This window comes from Euprymna scolopes, chromosome 7, assembly GCF_053919585.1.
Source record: "Euprymna scolopes isolate OS-2025 chromosome 7, ASM5391958v1, whole genome shotgun sequence".
In the NCBI taxonomy this organism is placed as follows: domain Eukaryota; kingdom Metazoa; phylum Mollusca; class Cephalopoda; order Sepiida; family Sepiolidae; genus Euprymna; species Euprymna scolopes.
Window position 1 is genome coordinate 159,767,360 of NC_136488.1, and position 23,554 is coordinate 159,790,913.

Sequence of the window (23,554 nt, forward strand, 5' to 3'; positions counted from 1 at the left end):
TCTACATTGCACTGTAGAGAATTTACTATTGATTTCATAATAGTATTTTTATATAATGGCTTATACTTACATACAAATATATATATATATATATATACTTACATAAATATATATATATATATACTTACATACAAATATATATATATATATATATATATATATATATATATATATATATATATACAGTGATGATCATATTTATTGGCACGGTAAAATAAAAGTTAAATTTTGTCTAATAAATTCTAAAAAAGGGATTAAATTAAAGAAAATAACAAAGTATATTATGTATTTTTAACTGGCCTTTCCGATGCAGCAATCGGATTTTAGAAAAAATAAATAACAAAGGAACAACAAACATAATTGCAAAAAACCCTTGTTCAAAATTATTGGCACGGCTTTGTTTTTCTTTTAGTATCAGTATAATATCAATCAATTTCCGGTTTACGTGCTTTCTGAACTTTTTTATAGCCATATTATGCTTGTTTAACGCTAATTCAGTGAATAATTTTTTTCAGATAATTTTTAGATAGCGATTTATTTAAACTATTATAAGTGACTAAATTATAATTTTCAATCGCCATGGTTAAAACTAAGGAACACAGCGAAGACGTCAGGAAGCTTGTTGTAGCATGCCATACCAATGGGGAGGGCTATGATAAGATTTCAAAGAAGCTAAACCTTCCCAAATCCACTGTTAGAGCCATAATAAACAAGTTCAAATCGCAAGGCCACGTTATGAGTTTAGAGGGTAGAGGGAGAAAAAGGATTCTTTCCCCAAGAGATGAACGGAAAATTGTTCGACAAGTAAAACAAAACCCAAGGATCTCTGTTGGGGAGATTGTTGATGAACAGAGCACCTCTGGAGTGAATGTATCTCGACATACAGTTGGTAGAGTTTTGAAGAGAGCTGGTTTAAAAGCATGTCGTCCGAGAAAGACTCCCTTATTGAAGCCTATGCACCTGAAAGCAAGGCTAGCCTTTGCAAAACGTCATATTGATAAAGATGTTGCATTCTGGAAACGTGTTCTATGGACTGACGAAACGAAAATAGAGTTATTTGGCCATAATAAAGTGTCTTATATTTACAGAAAATCTGGCGAAGCTTTCCTGCCTAAGAACACCATACTCACAGTGAAGCACGGTGGAGGCAGTTTGATGTTTTCGGGATCCTTTGCTGCCTCTGGACCAGGGCGACTTGTTAAGGTCACAGGTAGCATAAAAAAGGAAGATTATGTTAAAATATTGGATGAAAACCTGAAAGACTCTGCTAAAGAGCTCTCACTTGGTCGTCGTTGGTGGTTCATGCAAGATAATGACCCAAAGCATTCGGCTAAACTGACTAAGAAATGGCTTGAGGACAATCATATTAATGTTTTGGAGTGGCCATCACAAAGCCCAGACCTTAATCCAATTGAAAATTTATGGAGAACATTAAAATTGAGGGTAATGCAAAGGAAGCCTAAGAATCTTATTCAATTGGAGGATTATTGTCAGGAAGAGTGGGCTAAAATTACTACTGAAGAGTGCAACAACTTGGTTGTAAACTATGAAAAGCGACTGAGGAAGGTAATCAAGGCCAAAGGCTATACAATTGATTATTAAATAAATCGTGCCAATAATTTTGAACAAGGGTTTTTTGCAATTATGTTTGTTGTTCCTTTGTTATTTATTTTTTCTAAAATCCGATTGCTGCATCGGAAAGGCCAGTTAAAAATACATAATATACTTTGTTATTTTCTTTAATTTAATCCCTTTTTTAGAATTTATTAGACAAAATTTAACTTTTATTTTACCGTGCCAATAAATATGATCATCACTGTATATATATATATATATATACTTATATACAAATATATATATACACTTACATACAAATATATATATATACTTACATACAAATATATATATATACACTTACATACAAATATATATATATACTTACATACAAGTATATATATATACTTACATACAAGTATATATATATATACTTACATACAAGTATAGATATACACTTACACACAAGTGTGTGTGTATATATATATATATATATATATATATATATACTTACATACAGGTGTGTGTGTGTGTGTATATATATATACTTACATACAAGTGTGTGTATATATATACTTACATACAAGTGTGTGTGTGTATATATATATATACTTACATACAAGTGTGTGTATATATATACTTACATACAAGTGTGTGTGTGTATATATATATATACTTACATACAAGTGTGTGTATATATATATACTTACATACAAGTGTGTGTGTGTATATATATATACTTACATACAAGTGTGTGTGTGTATATATATATATACTTACATACAAGTGTGTGTATATATATATATATATATATATACTTACATACAAGTGTGTATATATATATATATATGTATATATATATATATATATATGTATATACTTACATACAAATATATATATATATATATATATGTATATGAGAGAGAGACAGAAATAAAAAGGAACAAACCGTATTATGTGTTCATCCACGTTTCCTCTTTATTTCGGGACTTCCTCTTGATGAATGAAGTTAAGAAACAAAAATTACCAGTACAAAATATTTGAAAATGTTTCACGTGCAAAGTGTAACGCTGTTCTATTTCAGAAAAACGGAAAAAGACGTTGGAAATTCAAAAAGGAGAAGGGGCTTGCGCTGTTAAAGAGAGGGAAATTTAGTGACGTCATATAGTCGTTAATGTAATTTTAACAGATATGAACGAAGTTAATATTCCTTCTAGAGAGAAATATATCTGTTGAAATTCAAATATAGGTTTGTAACAGAAATGAAATGAGTGTTATGTAATTTATTGATTGAGATATATATTTTTTTTATTATTTATCCTGGAAAATATTTGTGTGGCTTTTCTCTTAGCATTCAATATGAAATATGTCGGATATTGCAAGGTTTTCAAAATGTTTGTGAGGTATTTGAATTCTTCGTCCAGATATTCAGGACTGCAAATTTTGAAAGCGCGTAAAAAGAAACCAATTATCATCTCTGTTTTTATTTTATTATTATGGTGTGAATAGAAATGTATGTAGTCATTTTTGTGTGTAGTTTTGCAGTGAACTTTGAAGGATAGTTTATTATTGGATTTTATAATAAGTATGTCTAGAAAAGGTAATGAGTTATTGTTTTCTGTTTCATAGGTAAAATTTATGGAAGGTTCGACTGAGTCTAATTTTTTTTTTTTTTTTTTTTTTACACAGTGGTAACCACTTATCAAGGCCCGGAAGCCACTCAGGTATAAGGGTTATTGCAAGTACAGTACGTTAGTGTGGAGATTTGATGAAGTGTTTACTTAAGAGAGCGGTTCATTAGGAATTTGTTTACGTTGGACTTGAACACATCCAAGTTCTAGTCAGGTGGGAAGGAGGCAGACGGAACAGAGTTCCACAGGCGTGCAGTTCTAAGAAAGAAGCTTTGTTCATGGAATCCACGTTTTGATTTAGGCACAGATAAAGAGTGGGGGAAATTTTTCACAGTGGATTCAGCCAGACAGGTGTTTTTCGTGAAAGATTGGCGAGGGGGGAGCAGAGATTGGAGTTCAGACGAGCACCTGCCATGGAAATAACGATAAAACAAGGATAGGCTCACAACGTCTCTTCTGTGGGAGAGAGGTTGCAGGGTAGAGAAAAGGGCACCCCCCACTAAGCCACGAAGTCTATTTTGTACACTGTCAAGGCAGGATAGGCTGTTTTTAGCAGCTCCTGCCCAGATATGGCAGCAGTATTCCATTCTTGGACGTACTTGGCTTTTATATAGATAAAATTTGTCTCTAATGATATTTATGCGTGTGTTTTCAGGAAGAAAAATTAGAATGTCGTCAATGTATCTAGAATACTCTGTGTTTGGAGGTAATCTGAATTTGAAAGGACCAGATTCTAGGAATTCTAAGAAAAGGCAAGCTAATACTCCACTAAGAGGGTTACCTATGGGAAGACCAAAATTTTGTTTATAGAAATTGTTATTGAAGTGCAAATAAGTCATGTTAGTTATAAGTCTAAAGATTTTTATAAGAGTGGGTAAGTTGGAGGGCCAAATAAAGTCCAATTGAAGATCGGATTTGATCTGCAGGTTAGAAGTTGGCGATCCTGTTGTAGATGGAATCACATAAGCAGCAGATGTTGCCCAATCTGAAGTTTGGGACACTTGCAGCATCTTCCAAACCAAAACATGATGATGATTGCGTGTGTGTGTGTGTGTGTAATCATCCACAGACAGCTGTCTCTTCGTCTACAACTGGCCAGAGTAACTATGTAGTAAGTGTATTCACACTGATATCTGAAGCGTGAATAAAACGGCAACTAAAGAGTCCATTTACCTGCCCTTCTGCATCAATGCACAACACCATTGACAGTAAAAAAAAATTAAGTGTTATATGTGTAGTTTCTGTTTACATATGTACTTTGATTTCCTCCCAGAAACATCAAGTATATTTGTGTGAAATTTTATCAAAATAAACCCAGCCATTTCTGAGTCCATAGGGAACGAACACACACAGTGCCTTTTATATATAAGTATATATAGTATATATAATTATTTTTTTTGCTATAATAATTAAATACCTTTCATAAGAGTAGTAGTTGAGGGGCAAAAATCAGAAGCTCACAGTATTAATGCCAGTGTCCCTCAGGGATCCATCCTGGGCCCAACTCTTTTCCTGATCTACATTAATGATCTTCCAAATCATATCCTTACATCATTTGTAGACATTTATGCTGACGACACTACCATTTATGGTACCACATCTAAGACAGTAAACGACCAAGTTCTCTCCAATTCTCTCTCCTCTGATCTTGAGCACGTAGTACAATGGGGAAAGGAGTGGCTGGTTACTTTTAATGCATCTAAAACCAAGCTTCTCTCTTTACATCATCAACATTCTAATCCATATTTGTCATCAATTGAAATGAATGGCTCTCGTCTTCAGGAGGCCTCAAGTTTTGACAAACTTCTGGGCTTGACCATTACTCCTGATCTTAAATGGAACACGTATATCAAATCTGTTGCCAAGGCCGCTGGAAAAATGGTGGGATCTTTCTATCGATCCGGTAGATATCTCACTGCTGATGCCATTCTCTATCTATATAAGAGCCAGGTACGTCCAAGGATGGAATACTGTTGCCACATCTGGGCAGGAGCTGCTAGAAAGGACTTGTCCTGCCTTGATAGAGTTCAAAATAGACTTTGTAGCCTCGTAGGAGATGTCCTTTTCTCCTCCTTGCAACCTCTATCTCACAGAAGAGATGTTGCGAGATTGTCTCTGATGTATCGTTATTTTCATGGAAAGTGTTCAACTGAGCTTCAATCTATGGTCCCCCCTCACCAAACTTTCACAAGAAACACTCGTCTAGCTATAAACACTATCAATAATTTCCCCCACTCTTTATCTGTGCCTAAACCTAAACGTAGATTCCATGAACAAAGCTTCTTTCTTAGAACTGCACGCCTGTGGAATTGTCTTCCGTTTGCCTGCTTTCCGGCTGACTACAATATGGTTGTCTTCAAGTCTAAAGTAAATAAGTTCTTGATGAGCCGTTCCATATAAGTTATCAAATTTACCAAATTTTCATTACTAATGATTACTATATTGTCCAATTTCTACTGTACACTCTTTAACCCTTATCCTTGAGTGGCCTCTGGGCCTTGATAATGTGGTGATGCCTTTGTAAAAAAAAAAAAAACAATACCTACAGACACTAGTGTTTGATCCTTTCGGGATTCTTCAGTGCAGGGTGTCACGATTAACACTATCCGAACGATTCAAACCCCACACCACAAGACATCTCTGGCTCGATTAGCGGAGACCGTATCCATTCGGCTACCATTAACCGCGTGAAATAGCGTTGAATTTTAAACATTTCTAATTTTAAATGTTCATTTACGTCAGTCAGAGAGTGATTTAATCGTTATACGATGATCTATGCATAAGAGCTAAATTGACCGACTTTAATTCAACTGAAAGTGCTCAACGATAAGAAATGAATTTCTTAAAGGGGCTGTCATAATTATTTTTTATATATATATAATTATATATATAAATAACAATTTCATATGTATATATCTACTTATATATAAAAGGCACTGTGTGTGTGAGTTCGTTCCCTATGGACTCAGAAATTGCTGGGTTAATTTTGATAAAATTTCACACAAATATACTTGATGTTTCTGAGAGTGATTTGAGGTTCTGTATTGGAATGCTTCTGATAAGTATTGAAAATCGTTAATCAATAATCGAAACGTACAATGAAAGAATGAACAGTTCGATTTTAAACAAAGTTAACACCTTATAAAGCCTAACATCACAAAGGCATTTGAGAAGTTTTATCACCGCACAAGCAGAAGAGCCTAGCAGATAAAATCAACAGTAAGGTTCTTTGATAAGACGAGTGCACGTTCGAAATCAAGTTTCTGTTTAGAATATAATTGAACTATGATACTTGACTGTTGCATTTTAAACTTTAGTCAAGCCATTATATAAAAATACTATTATGAAATCAATAGTAAGTTCTCTACAGTGCAATGTAGACTACAATGTATTGTGGAGTAAGTCACTACGAGAAGGCATGTGAAGTTTTCTCCCGTAGTGGGTCCCTAACTAGAGCCGGCAATCAATCGATTTGATAAAAAAACTAGGCAATTTCAATTTCAACGATTTCGATAACACTAAAAGTATGGTGTCGTTCATTAGTAGCTCCTCATTCAACGTCGGTTCTCTCTACTAGTGCATATATATATATATATATATATATATATATATATATATATATATATATTTGAAAATTTTCCGGGGGAGTACAGAATTTAATAATAGCTAAATACAGACCAATAAGCATAATGAATTAAAAAAATAAAAAATGAAAATAAAGGTTAGCTAACCAGGTTTCGTTCCTTGCTTAGCAAAGCTAAATCGAGGAAAATACGATTTAAAAAAAAAAAAAAAAAAAAAAAAAAAAAGTCATGAATATGGCGGGGGTAGGAAAAAAAACCCAGAAATAAACGGGGGGAAAAATTACATTGACTAAATTAAGTCCTAGAAGATTTTCTTTTTGCTTGCAAAGAGGTCGTCTCAATGACTTAATAAAAAGAGTCTCAAATGATAGGGAGAGTGCGACTTACTGAGGATCGTAAACATGTCAGCACTGAAATTCGTGGCACACGCATGGTTATTTATAAGATGGTCGCAAATCGCAGAACCATACGTATTACTCAGAACATCCGAGGGTGAAAAATTTGCATCACGAATCTTTGATGGTACATGTTGTTTCAAACGGAGATCTAATCTTTGCGATGTTCGCCCAACATAGTGCGCACTGCAACTACATTTTAATAAATAAATAATAGACATAATATAAATAAACAACACGCGGATTCGATGCAAAATAACACCGTTGCACAGACAAAGAAATTTGCTCAGCAAATCGGTCACTGATTTTACCTAGCCAACGTAGACGTAGGTACACAGGACATCTATTAGCTATGATTTCTTTGGGTTTATGAAAAGTAGAAACTTTCTTATTGATAGTAGTTTCAACAATATCCAAGGGGTAACCATTATTACAAAGGGTCTTAGTGATAAATTTGAGTTCGTCATCCAGATTAACTTTAGAACAGATCATCAAGGCCCTATGTGCTAAAAGTTTGATTAAATTATATTTTTGGTTTGTAGGGCAAAAAGAGTCCCAACGCGGGATAGAGACCCGTAAAAGTTGGTTTACGATAAACAGAAGTAAGAAAACACGAGGATGTCTTGGACACAAAAACATCCAAAAGCGGAAGAGTAGAATTCGTTTCCTTGTCTACCGTAAACTTAAGGGCTGGATGAACGTTATTAAGGGACACAAAAAAAGCATCCGCATTCGTCTCGTTGTAAAATAAGCAGAAAGTGTCGCCAACGTATCGAAAATAAATTTCTGGTTTATGCAAATCAAACAATAGACTCTGTTCATGAAAACCCACAAAGATATTAGCCAACGCTGGTCCCAATGGGGAACCCATGTCCACACCATCCGTTTGTCTGTACATATCGTTGAAACTGAATTCTACCGACATGGTGGCGAATTTCATTAATTCTACAAAAATATATTCTGGAATTGGGGGAGTCGGAAGTTTACTCCGATATAAAGCGTCAGCACAAATCTCAAGTCTCTAACAATGGGATACAAGTAAAAAGACTGGAACTATCGAAGGAACACATAAATTTGTTTGAATGAGTATAATTTTGTATAAAGTTAGCAAAGCTAAAAGAATCTTTAATACAATATGAACTATAAAGTTCCAAAACAGGTTCTAAAATAATTGACAACCATTTTGCTAGCTTATGTTGACAAGACCCTATCATAGATAATATGGGTCTACACGGTACCCCCGTCTTTATGGGTCTTAGGCAAACCATACAAACGAGGGCAAATAGAACCAGTAGGACGAATTAAATCAGAAATGAAAGTGGGAAGAACACCACTTTTGATCCAGTTGACAACTTGTTTTTGGAACTTGGTCTCGATAGAAACAGTAGAATCATGAGTATCTACCGGGCCCAATTTATCAAATTTAGAGGTGTCCCCCAGGATGGTCATCATTTTATTGACATAATCCTGGTGATCCATTATGACAACGCCAGAACAATTATCGGGTTTTGTGATGACTAAAGATTTATTATGGCGAAGTGCTTTGATTATACGATAATGTTCACTTCGCCATTTTGCTTCACAAAACGAGAGATATATATATATATATATATATATATATATATATATATATATATATATATATATATATATATATATATATATATATATATATATAGGAATGTCCAAAACTGGAGTTCGATGAAATAAGCGATTTGAGTAAAAAGCCTTCAGGTAGTTTGGGGGTATTTATGTAAGTTTGTCGGAGCACATTCCGACAAACTTACATAAATACCCCTGACCTACCTGGAGGCTCTCTACTCTAATCGCTTATTTCATCGAACTGCCAGTTTTGGACATTCCTTTCCTATTAACTGTTTTTCTGACTGTACCAACATGCAGAAATTTAAATGTAATGTGAACAAGCATCTCGCTACACAACTCCCCATTTAGGATGCCTCTATAGATATGGTTCTTAATTCACGGTATCCCTTTACGACCCAGTTGCGATGTGCCATGTTTAGGTTGAACCAAAATCAAATAAAAAAATAAAAAATAACTCAATTTGTCACTAGCAAAAATACGTATAATACAGACATTTGTTGTGTGTGTGTGTGTGTGTATATATATATATATATATATATATATATATATATATATATATTCCCCATAGACATCTATGTTTAAAAAGAAAACTACCTTAACATTTCAATGACGTAAGATTGTTTTCATTAAATGAACCCAAGAAGGAAAATTACACAAAAAAAGCAGAGTAACAAGTACACGAGCGACAAATAAAATATTTTATTCGTATGTTTTAGAGTTTTACTTACTGTAAGTTTTTCTTTGAAGAAACATATATTTACTATTCTAGAGATCAACAAATGGTTGAATAAACAATTAGAAAAATGAAATAAATTGTGAAATCAGTAAAAAAAAAAAAAAAAATGAATAAACTTCAAACTTTATCAGACGCACCTAAATTCGTCATCATAATCATCATCATCATCTCTTCCCCCTCCCACCATCTCGCTTTCCCCCTCCCACCATCTCGCTTCCTCCTCCCACCATCTCGCTTCTCCCTTCCATCATCTCGCTTCTCCCCTCCCATCATCTCTCTTTCTACGCCCCTTTTCTCCCCATCTTCCCTCCTCATTCTCCTTCCCATTCCTTTGAAGTTTTATGTGCGTTTTCGCAAATATTCTCTTAAACATCAGCTTTACAGCCTGGCATGTGTTGGATAGCTTTAGAAATTTAATTCAAAACTTATCTCTGGCCTGGTTTTGGTAAACGTTAAAGATCGTGCAGATCAGAATACGAGAAAGAATTCTGTATAAGTATTAAAAATCTTTTTTTATGTTTTTTGTTCAATTTTATGATATTAAGAATAATTTATGGTTCAAATCCATTTAGTATTACGCATGTAACTTGAGAAAACATGCTTAAAAAATATCACGATCATGTGAATAAGCAAAATAATACAAAAATATGGCGACCAAATTTTACCTGGTGACGTGTAATTTCACTTATTCATCATAATGTTAACTCATTTAAATGTTTTTTTTCCTCAATTACTAAATGTATTTTAACTCAAAATGATTCCTTATTTAACAAAAACAACATAAAGCTATTTTAAATATTTATACAGAATTTTTTTCGGACAGTGATCTTTAATGCCTACTAGCGATGGGACGATTCCAATATTTTTCCGGATTCTGATATAATTAATGATTCTGTACTTAATTGCTGATTCCAATACAATTACCGATTCCAATTCCGATTCTTTATAAATCTAAAAAAATTAACTATAGAGTTATTTTATCTCCGATTACCGTAAAACACATGTTAAATGTGCAGATATTTTCCTAAACGTTAACATACACTTGTGGGGATGATCTGTCGATTTTAGTTTTACTGATAGTTTAAAATCAATAAATATTCATTATTTTATCATTATTATCAGCAGTAGAAGATTTTGCTTTAAACAAAATATAATGGTTGATTGGTTGTTTTTGTTTTACGACATATCAATCCTTTTCAGGTTATTTAATGCCGAATCCAAAGATTTTGAAGAAAAATTTTTTTAATAGAATATATTTGTTGTTTTCAAGTTTGTTTCTATTTAATCCATAGTTGAGACCCTAACAGGTACTACCATTCCGGGTCAGAGTGGACCTGGGAGCAATGGCAATTAAAGGGTGGCTCCACACTCGCCAAAACCCGCAAGCTGGGGCCTCACCACTGGATATAGTTTAAGGTCATATCCAGGACCACAAAATCTAATAAAAAAAATAATCATTTTGGTAGGGAATACAAACTCCAATTTGGCACCTCTAAATATGCACGGACTCACTATTTTAATCCAACTTTGATCACAGACTGCGGGATTTAATCTTTTCCTATCACATCTGATCTTTACTTTCAGCTGGTGCTTAAAGAAGATCAGATTCTGATCAACAAAAGATTCAACTCCACACTTCTCGTGCAGTCTTGACGTCTATATCACCATTCTGGCTACGGCCAGGACCGCGAGAACATCCAAAAACATTTTTGCACCAACCTAATATATGTATGTGTGTATATCTATGTGAATGTGTATGTATGTGTCTGTGTATATGTACGGTTAGATATTTTACTTTAGTAAGTTCTCATAAATCAATGACTATTTAACTATGTTGTAGGATCTTTTATATGATCCCCAAAGTCGGTTATTAAAAAAAAAGAAAAAAATCTAATGTAGATGATCCATTGCAGACAAGTTTCCTTTGCTCTATTTTACCCCACCCCCTATAAGTGTTCAGAAATGTTGATTCATGCCTTTAATGTCAGTTTATCCATTCTTTATTGTTTTTCATTTTACTTTAACAAGTTTTCAGAAATCAAGCAGGGAGGGCTTTCTGTGGAGCTAACACTTGATTTCTATATGAGACACATAGATATTCACGAGTTCAATCCAGATTCTCCTCTACGTTTCAAAGGTTGAATCAGCTAAGAAGTAACTAACATTAATTTACCTTTTCACAATCAATCAGTAAACTAAGTTATAGTAGAATTTTATTGTGATCGCTTGGTGTTACTGGATTCCAGGACAAGAATTCTGAAACAGAGCCACTGATGCGTATTAGCAACAACATGTAAGCAAATAACCAAGCCGGTGCACAATGTGACGTCACAGCTAAGGAAGAGAAGGAAAAGAAAGAAAAATGTGTCACGTGGCAAGAACTAGGAAAAAAGCATATCCGCGTGAAATGGACGTGTGACACTCTGGTGGCGATGGAAGAGACTTTTATAGCACGTGTTCGACACGGCAGAGTTTTGTTGAATATCTGGCGAAATAAGAAACCTTTTAAAACAAAAATGCGATGCGTTGTTGGAAAGTAACTGGAATAAATGCCTTTTTGTTTAAACTGAAAAAACAAAAAAAAAAAAAAATTGAATTTCTTCCTTTTGTTTGCTTCCTTGCAGCTGTCTCGGATACAACATGTTGAGTTAAAATGTAACGACACGATTTTAAAAGATTAATAACAACGTTACAATTCATCTAGTCTAGTAGCGTATCCAACAAAGTGATTTTACTAGAAGCAATATCATTAGAAGAAGGTGCATTATTTCTCATTTATAGTGTATATCGAAGTATCTTATTTGGGCTTTTAATATTTGGTTATGGTTTACTTATAGGGTAAACTATCTTTATATCATGACATGTCATGACAAACCCTTGTACAGAGAGACTGAAGACACACAAGGATGGTTTTTAATAAGTAATACAAACATTATCGGTTAAATAATGACGAGAATTTTTTTTTTTTTGTGTGTGTGTGAAATGCAGTTGATATTTTCTGAAATGCCAGTGTAACATTACACACCTTTACACAAGCATTAACATGTAGACACCCCGGGACCCAACATGTTGTAGACTCAGTCGTGAAAGGTTTTCAGAAAAGACTTTTTATTCCTCATTATCCCGCCACGCGTGATTTCTCAGTACAGCTGCAACGTCATCCACATCTCTAATGTGATCATCCTCACTAACGTGCTGTCTCTTCTTTTGATAGTCTTTTTCTTTTTCCTTATCGTGGCGTTATTTCACACACTGCTAGGTATTTACATAGAAGAAAGTAAATTTATTATCAATGTGAAAATATCCCCTTTTCTCAAAGTCTATTTCATATAAAAATATTTTTCACTTATAAGCCACCGCTTATGAAGGCTAAAAATCACTAGAGGATAATGGTTAATGAGATGGATAAATGGCCAATTAAATGATGAGGAATATTATGAGAAGATTTACAATGATGAATGGCATGAACAACATTTGATCACTCATGGAGATGGTTTATGACAAGTTTTTTGTTAACATTGGATTCGAAGGCGACCATGTTGCACTCTTCAGGGAAGCCATCCCGATAATATTAACTTGTGCATCTCCATTATTTATTTTTATTTTACAAATTTAATGAAGATAAATCTTTTTAGAGTAACTGGACATATCTTTCAACATAGCAACACACAGAATAAATACACGATCACTTTTTTTAATATCACTATATTTTTGGGTTATCTTTTTTTTATTTATTTTATTTTGAATGATTGATCATTTTTGTTCACTGTTTCATAATGTATTTAGTCTGGAATTTCAGCTAAAAATATCTATATTCCTTGGAAAATAAAGAATTCTGGGTTGTATTATTTGTGATATGTTGACAACAATTTGTTCGCTGGAATTTATTTTTGATTTAAAACTTGACAATTTGCCATGATTAGGCTCAGGCTGAGTATCTCGAAAGCTGTAACCGCCCTTAGCTTATGTTTAGAAAAACTAAATAAAAAAAATTCCTTTGTTTTTCTTAGATTATCTCCCTTTATCTGACTTTGGCTCATGTATCTTCCATTCTTTAATGAGAAGATAAAGAAATCTTTTTTTAAAATGAAGTACTGTTAGAGGAAATAACGGTTACCACTTAATCATGCAGCAACATTTTTTTTTTACTGTAAAAGGAATAGAGTCCTCTCGGGTACTAACATCACAAATAAAGTAAGCAAATAAATACAAGCATTCGTTTGTAAGCGAACTAGCAGAACACCCGGCGTTGCCCAGTTGTAAAATATGCTTAAATATGATACTTTAATTTATGCAGATTGTGTATGTACTATTATAGAGTCAATTCACTATTAATTCTTACATTGTATCCAATATATAGTTGTGATTTCAAAATTTTTATTAAAAAAAAAAAAATCATTTGGGCGACATCAGCAAGAATCAAAACCAAAACGTATAACTCTCCAACATTATTCATTACCATCTGAACTAATGATGGATATCAAAACTTTAAAAATAACGTTGTTAAACGTATGAATGTATATTCGCACATAGAAGTTCACATTTTTCAATTTTGACCCCTTAGCAGCTATTTTTACCGACTAAAAACAAAACCGAATTTGTTCCACACATCCAAATCCCTTATATATCAAGTTTCAAGTCTGTAGACTAAAAATCAACAGAGTATTTTGGTAGAGATTGTTCCACAAACACAAAGATCACTTTTATATATTTATGGATAGATTACATATCTTTCATTTATCAACAGATAAGTTAACTTCAGGAGAAGTGCATTCGGCCGTAATTATAGTTAGTGACTTTGATCTGTGACTTGGGATGTATGTAACAGCCTTGTCTAGCTGCACTGATGCGTTTTGAAAAAATGTAACATGTATATATGAATGACTATATTTTAAATATATACATTTAATAATTTTTTATGTACATAAAAACTTATTAAATGACTATATTTTAAATATATACATTTAATAATTTTTTATGTACATAAAATATTATTAAATGACTATAATTTAAATATATACATTTAATAATTATTTATGTACATAAAATATTATTAAATGACTATATTTTAAATATATACATTTAATAATTATTTATATACATAAAATATTATTAAATGACTATTTTAAATATATACATTTAATAATTTTTTATGTACATAAAATATTATTAAATGACTATATTTTAAATATATACATTTAATAATTTTTTATGTACATAAAATATTATTAAATGACTATTTTAAATATATACATTTAATAATTATTTATGTACATAAAAACTTATTAAATGACTATATTTTAAATATATACATTTAATAATTTTTTATGTACATAAAATATTATTAAATGACTATAATTTAAATATATACATTTAATAATTATTTATGTACATAAAATATTATTAAATGACTATATTTTAAATATATACATTTAATAATTATTTATATACATAAAATATTATTAAATGACTATTTTAAATATATACATTTAATAATTATTTATGTACATAAAATATTATTAAATGACTATATTTTAAATATATACATTTAATAATTTTTTATGTACATAAAAACTTATTAAATGACTATATTTTAAATATATACATTTAATAATTTTTTATGTACATAAAATATTATTAAATGACTATAATTTAAATATATACATTTAATAATTATTTATGTACATAAAATATTATTAAATGACTATATTTTAAATATATACATTTAATAATTTTTTATATACATAAAATATTATTAAATGACTATTTTAAATATATACATTTAATAATTATTTATGTACATAAAATATTATTAAATGACTATATTTTAAATATATACATTTAATAATTTTTTATGTACATAAAAACTTATTAAATGACTATATTTTAAATATATACATTTAATAATTTTTTATGTACATAAAATATTATTAAATGACTATAATTTAAATATATACATTTAATAATTATTTATGTACATAAAATATTATTAAATGACTATATTAAATATATACATTTAATAATTATTTATGTACATAAAATATTATTAAATGACTATATTTTAAATATATACATTTAATAATTATTTATGTACATAAAATATTATTAAATGACTATATTTTAAATATATACATTTAATAATTATTTATGTACATAAAATATTATTAAATGACTATATTTTAAATATATACATTTAATAATTTTTTATGTACATAAAAAAATTATTCATTGACATATGTTTTTTGCCCACTGGTGGTCATCAGCATTGCTTGACTTTGACAAGGATTGAACCTATGGCATTTCCGTAATCTGGTGATTTACCACTGGGCTACAAAACTCGCCTGAAAATGTTTTTATCGTTTACATATAAAGTTAATTTATTAGCAATTTCACAAAAAACTCTCCTCTAGCCCAAATCCCCCCATTTTCTGTCAGTGCCTAAACTTAAACATGGATTATATGAACAAACCTTCTTTCCTAGAAGTACGTGCCTGTGGAACTCTGTTCTGCTGGTTTGCTTTTCAGCTGACTACACTATCGTCGTCTTCAAGTCCAATGTAAACAAGTTCTTATTAAACCATCCTTACAAATAATCTGATTATACCAAATTTCCACCACAAACGATTACTGCACTACTATCCCATTGACTACAGTACACACATTAACCCTTATCCCTGACTGGCCTCCAGGCCTTGATATGTGGCGAACCTTTGTAAAAGAAAAAAAAATATCAGTAGTATGGGAATGCTGCTGTTACATTCAAATTCACAACTAATGGTATTTTTTTAATTCCTTGCATAAAAATTAATGCATTATGTCGTTGACGACTGCAAGTAAGAAACCCATGTCCCTGAATAACTTAAAAAAACGTTAAAAACTATGTATGTAAATAAAAATGCCTTCTGTCAAAAGGGGTGACTTAATGCATGCATTTGCTCGCAAGGGAGAAAACTCTATCACTTAATTAAGTAAATTGAATACAATGGTAGCATTCCAACAGTGCTGCTGTCGTTAGTAAAAAAATAAAAATTAACTTGTATGTATGTTACATGGAAGTTACGTGGTGCAATGATATATATATATATATATATATATATATATATATATATATATAGTAAGTTATAAAATATATATGGCGATTAAGCTATACTGAATATTCCGCATTTCATCCACTCTAGGACTCTTCAGGCTTATGTGCGAATTTTGTGGTTGTCTGTCGTTTTTATATAGGCACCTTCTATTGAGATTTTAATTAGCCAATCGGTTTTCTAGTATCAACCGCGCCCTTCCTATCAGTCAATGAACATGCACTTACCGGACAAAGGCCTATTTGACCTCTGGTTGACCTGTTCCTTTGTGTGTGCTCTATTTAGCCTGGATATCTAGTTTCTTGACCTGTTTTAAATCTAGGTTAAGGGTTTTTTTTTCTATGTTAGTTTATATATATATATATATATATATATATATATATATCTACACGATGCCCACAAAGTCTGGCTGCATAATGTAGCCAGACTTTGTGGACACCCTATATATATATATATATATATATATATATATATATATATACATATATGCATGCTGATAGGAAGGGCGCGGTGGATACTAGATATATATAGGCTGATAGGCTAACTAAAATCTCAATAGAAGGTGCGTATATAAAAACGACAGACAACAAAATTCGCGCATAAACCTGAAGAGTCCTGGAGTGGATGAAATGCGGAATATTCAGTGTAGCTTAATCGCCATATATATTTTATAACTTACTAACTAGCTCTACCTACGTATTGAGCACTTTTGAAGTAAATACTTAAAGTTGCGCATAAATTTATACTTTTGTATACTAATTTTATGTGAGTAAATGGAGTAGTTATATATATATATATATTTCTGTAGAAATATATTTTCTTATAATATATACCAATCCTTATTTTAGAACTCAATGTAATTACAGAGCAATATAGAGAATAAATGACAAAGTTATACGACGTAATGGAAAAATAAAAAGGTATTTGCAGTCTCTTCCAATTTTCGGATTTTAATCATGTCAAAGCACACTTCATTTCCTTTTGACGGATTGATTGTTGCTATTTCTTCTGATGATTTAAGGGCATAATAGATTCACTGATTGATATAATAATTAAATGTTTGATTTTGCGCTATGAAACGGATACTGTTAAGAATTGTATAAGTCAACTGAATTAAAGGAATAAATTATAAGATGGTCAACATCATGAATTTTGGAATATAACTTTTTGTCATTTATTCTCTCTCATATATATATATATATATATATATATATATATATATATATATGAAGTAAAAGATAAATAATACAAGTTACATGACTTTATTATGACATCAGAATAATAAAGAAAAGTAAAAGAGAGGAGAAAAAAAAACTTTAGGCCATGACATTTCAAAACTAAATGCTTTTCGTCTGAAGAGGAGAAGGGCCAGAATTATACAAAATGTAAATATTGATAAAAGCTTGCTTATTAACATTTAGATCGGAAATGTGAAAGAATGAATAAAAATTATTAAAAGTAGGTATAAAGTATAAAGTAACGACATTTAGAAAAATAATATGAAAATATAACTAGGAGATACTGTACGAGAAGTGGGACGATGGAATATGAGAATAAAAAGATGGAAGGGTAGTATGTAGATAAGTAATAGTGAAAAAAAGAAAATAAGGGTCACTATAAAGTGAAGGGGATCATTAAAGAAGAGCAAAGAGTAAAAAAAAAAAAAAAAAAAAAAAAAAAAGGAAAAATGTCAATAATTTTCCTCATTCTTTATCTGTGCCTGAATCAAAACGTAGATTCCATGAACAAAGCTTCGTTCTTAGAAGTGCACGCCTGTGGAACTCTCTTCCGTCTGCCTGTTTCCCACCTGACTACAACTTGGATGTCTTCAAGTCCAACATAAACAAATTCCTGATGAACCGCCCCCTTAAGTAAGACACTTTATCAAATCTCCAATACTAACGATAACTAGGACACTATCCCATTGATTACTGTACACGCAATAACCCTAATCCCCGAGTGGCTTCCGGGCCTTGATAAGTGGTGATCTCCATGTAAAACAAGAAAAACTAGTGACGAGGGTAAAAATGGAGATAGAAAAAGGACACAAGGGATACAAAAATATAAACAAAAAAAATCTAAAGATGAATAAAGTCGAATCCAAAGCTTTAAAAAATCTACATGATCCACATTTGCATTGCATAAAAACATACATTACTATATAAAGCCACATCTGGGCTGGTGCATCTACCACTAGTCTCTCCCTCTTAGATGAATTCCAAAAAAGAGATGTCAATCTAATCGGTCCCACTTTATCAACCAAGCTTCAGCCCCTGTCTCATCGCCGCAACGTTGCATCACTGTGCCTGTTTTACAAATATTTTAATGGAATGTGTTCTGATGAACTTGTTTCAGTTGTACCCCCCTCGATGTACAAATCCCCAACAAACTCGCTTAGCAATAAGATCTCACCCCTTCACTGTTGTTGTCCTGAAATGCCAGAAAGCTTTCTATTCTAATAGTTTCTTCTCTTGAACAGCTAAACTTTGGAATTCCTTTCCTGCTTCCCTGGCTGTACTGATATGCAGAAGTTTAAATGTGACATAAACAAATATCTTGTTAATCTTTCTTAGACATGGCCCCAAATAATAGCTTCTTACGTCCAAGTGGCGATATGCTTTGTAAGGGGTGAACATGAGTAAAAAAAAAAAAAAAAAAAAAAGATAATCAGCTAAAATTTGACTACACAGAACTAAGATCGGCTTCCTGTATATGTAAATAGTGTCTACAAAATCGCTATAAGTTCTATTTGTTGGTATAATTAAGTCTCTTTTTTTTTTATATTTTTTTTAATTTTATCATTTAGTTCAAGCAGGCTTCCTACCAGATGCCAGATATTCACCCGCTTCCTCATACATTCCAACCGAGAGATCTTTTTTAAGATTCTAATTGTCTCTTTAAGTGCAATTGTTTGAATCTCTCTTGTACTTGATCCACCGGGTATATTTGGCAGGTAGCTTTTGAAACTCTCTTTCGTGGGTCCAGTTGCTCCTATAATAACTGGAATGATGATCTTCCCAAGATTCCAATTTCTTTTCATGTCATGCATGATATCTTGTTATTTCGTCATCTTTTCCGTCTCAGCTCTGTTTAACCCAGCACCATTGGGGACTCTAACTTCTTCAAGAGTTGCTTCTTTCTCCTTTTTGTCCCATATAATTATGTTAGGTTTAATAGCTTCGTTTTTAGGGACGTGGCTGTAGGAATTGTATAGTCACTTATTTTTAAACTTTCTTGTGTGTATGTAAAAAAAAAGTGCTACAAATTAGACAAAATTATCAGTTTGTCGGATGTAAGTACATTAGTCTACAGAAATAACAAGAATGTTATTTAAATAAGAACAGCGGAGGCGGGAACGAGTTGCATCACGAAACATAAATGAACAGTATACCTGAAAAAGGCCAGAGGGCATATCGGCCGAAATGTATTAGGATATAAATATCAACGTTGATGAGGCTAATAGTGGAAATAAAAAAAAACAATATAACTCCTCATCTGCAAAATTCAGACAACAAAAGATCAATTTAAAGTCTTAATTAACCGTGGTCTTGGATCGTTTAAGATTACCCTGCGGTTCCGCATAACATTTGTTATGTAGAAATGTGAACAGTTTGGTGTTGGGGGGGGGGGGGCTACGTACGAACTACAGGTCGATTTCTTTTTGATTTTTTTTTCGTAGACAGGTCAGAATTGCTCAGCCATCTGTTAACGATAAAAATAAGAGTTTTCTCATTTATTCTCTGCCTTTGACGTTTTTAACCCCTTTAATCTTAGCTACAAATAGAATGTTAAAAAGGACGATATTTCTGAACGAAATACTAGAGTTGCTCACAGTTAAAAATGCATCATGATGAATTAATATACTCTTTCTTTATGCGCACGATTAATTTAGCATTAGACACGGCATTAAGTTCAGCAATACTCTTTCTAATATTCTATTTATACCTTAGATATACTGAAATCTGTATTGTACGTGTGTGTGTATCGATTCAAGCAATAGGAATGAAATGTTTACCAGACAAAAGCAAGTGTAAATTTAAATATTAATATTAAATATTAATATTTATATAGTCATTCCAACAAAATACTGGTGCTACCAGATCAGGCTGTCTGAAGATATTGGCTTCCTGAGACGAAATGCAGCTAACATTGATGCTTTTTGTTTTTCTACTTCCTTTTGCAAAACTTGATTATGTTCTGCAAATTTCCTATTTCCCCTTTCTCTTTCTATTCCCCCCACTTCCTGTCTGGTTTCCTCAACTTAAAATGTACCAAACATTAATACTGTAACCCTTTTCCCTCTCCCATTGCAAAACTCCTTCATATTCTGCGCTATAAAACAACCAAACCAAACGCTATAAACTAGCGATTGAAGACACAAGGAGTTTGAAGAATAAAAAATTTCTACAAAATAACTGAATGCAACATGAATACTATTTCCAAAATAATTGAATGCAACATGAATACTATTTCCAAAATAATTGAATGCAACATGAATACTATTTCCAAAATAACTGAATGCAACATGAATACTATTTCCAAAATAACTGAATGCAACATGAATACTATTTCTAAAATAATTGAATGCAACATGAATACTATTTCCAAAATAATTGAATGCAACATGAATACTATTTCCAAAATAATTGAATGCAACATGAATACTATTTCCAAAATAATTGAATGCAACATGAATACTATTTCCAAAATAACTGAATGCAACATGAATACTATTTCACAAAATAACTGAATGCAACATGAATACTATTTCCAAAATAATTGAATGCAACATGAATACTATTTCCAAAATAATTGAATGCAACATGAATACTATTTCCAAAATAACTGAATGCAACATGAATACTATTTCACAAAATAACTGAATGAAACATGAATACTATTTCCAAAATAATTGAATGCAACATGAATACTATTTCACAAAATAACTGAATGCAACATGAATACTATTTCCAAAATAATTGAATGCAACATGAATACTATTTCCAAAATAATTGAATGCAACATGAATACTATTTCCAAAATAACTGAATGCAACATGAATACTATTTCCAAAATAACTGAATTCAACATGAATACTATTTCACAAAATAATTGAATGCAACATGAATACTATTTCCAAAATAACTGAATGCAACATGAATACTATTTCCAAAATAACTGAATGCAACATGAATACTATTTCCAAAATAACTGAATGAAACATGAATACTATTTCCAAAATAACTGAATGAAACATGAATACTATTTTCAAAATAACTGAATGCAACATGAATACTATTTTCAAAATAACTGAATGCAACATGAATACTATTTACAAAATAACTGAATGCAACATGAATACTATTTCCAAAATAACTGGGTGCAACATGAATACTATTTCCAAAATAACTGAATGCAACATGAATACTATTTCTAAAATAACTGAATGCAACATGAATACTATTTCCAAAATAACTGAATGCAACATGAATACTATTTCCAAAATAACTGAATGCAACATGAATACTATTTCCAAAATAACTGAATGCAACATGAATACTATTTCCAAAATAACTGAATGCAACATGAATACTATTTCCAAAATAACTGAATGCAACATGAATACTATTTCCAAAATAACTGAATGCAACATGAATACTATTTCCAAAATAACTGAATGCAACATGAATACTATTTCCAAAATAACTGAATGAAACATGAATACTATTTCCAAAATAACTGAATGAAACATGAATACTATTTCCAAAATAACTGAATGAAACATGAATACTATTTCCAAAATAACTGAATGAAACATGAATACTATTTTCAAAATAACTGAATGCAACATGAATACTATTTTCAAAATAACTGAATGAAACATGAATACTATTTCCAAAATAACTGAATGCAACATGAATACTATTTCCAAAATAACTGAATGCAACATGAATACTATTTTCAAAATAACTGAATGAAACATGAATACTATTTCCAAAATAACTGGATGCAACATGAATACTATTTCCAAAATAACTGAATGCAACATGAATACTATTTCCAAAATAACTGAATGCAACATGAATACTATTTCCAAAATAACTGAATGCAACATGAATACTATTTCCAAAATAACTGAATGCAACATGAATACTATTTCCAAAATAACTGAATGCAACATGAATACTATTTCCAAAATAACTGAATGCAACATGAATACTATTTCCAAAATAACTGAATGCAACATGAATACTATTTCCAAAATAACTGAATGCAACATGAATACTATTTTCAAAATAACTGAATGAAACATGAATACTATTTCCAAAATAATTGAATGCAACATGAATACTATTTCCAAAATAACTGAATGCAATATGAATACTATTTCCAAAATAACTGAATGCAACATGAATACTATTTCCAAAATAACTGAATGCAACATGAATACTATTTCCAAAATAACTGAATGCAACATGAATACTATTTCCAAAATAACTGAATGCAACATGAATACTATTTCCAAAATAACTGAATGCAACATGAATACTATTTCCAAAATAACTGAATGCAACATGAATACTATTTCCAAAATAACTGAATGCAACATGAATACTATTTCCAAAATAACTGAATGAAACATGAATACTATTTCCAAAATAACTGAATGAAACATGAATACTATTTCCAAAATAACTGAATGAAACATGAATACTATTTTCAAAATAACTGAATGCAACATGAATACTATTTTCAAAATAACTGAATGAAACATGAATACTATTTTCAAAATAACTGAATGCAACATGAATACTATTTCCAAAATAACTGAATGAAACATGAATACTATTTCCAAAATAACTGAATGCAACATGAATACTATTTTCAAAATAACTGAATGAAACATGAATACTATTTCCAAAATAACTGAATGCAACATGAATACTATTTCCAAAATAAC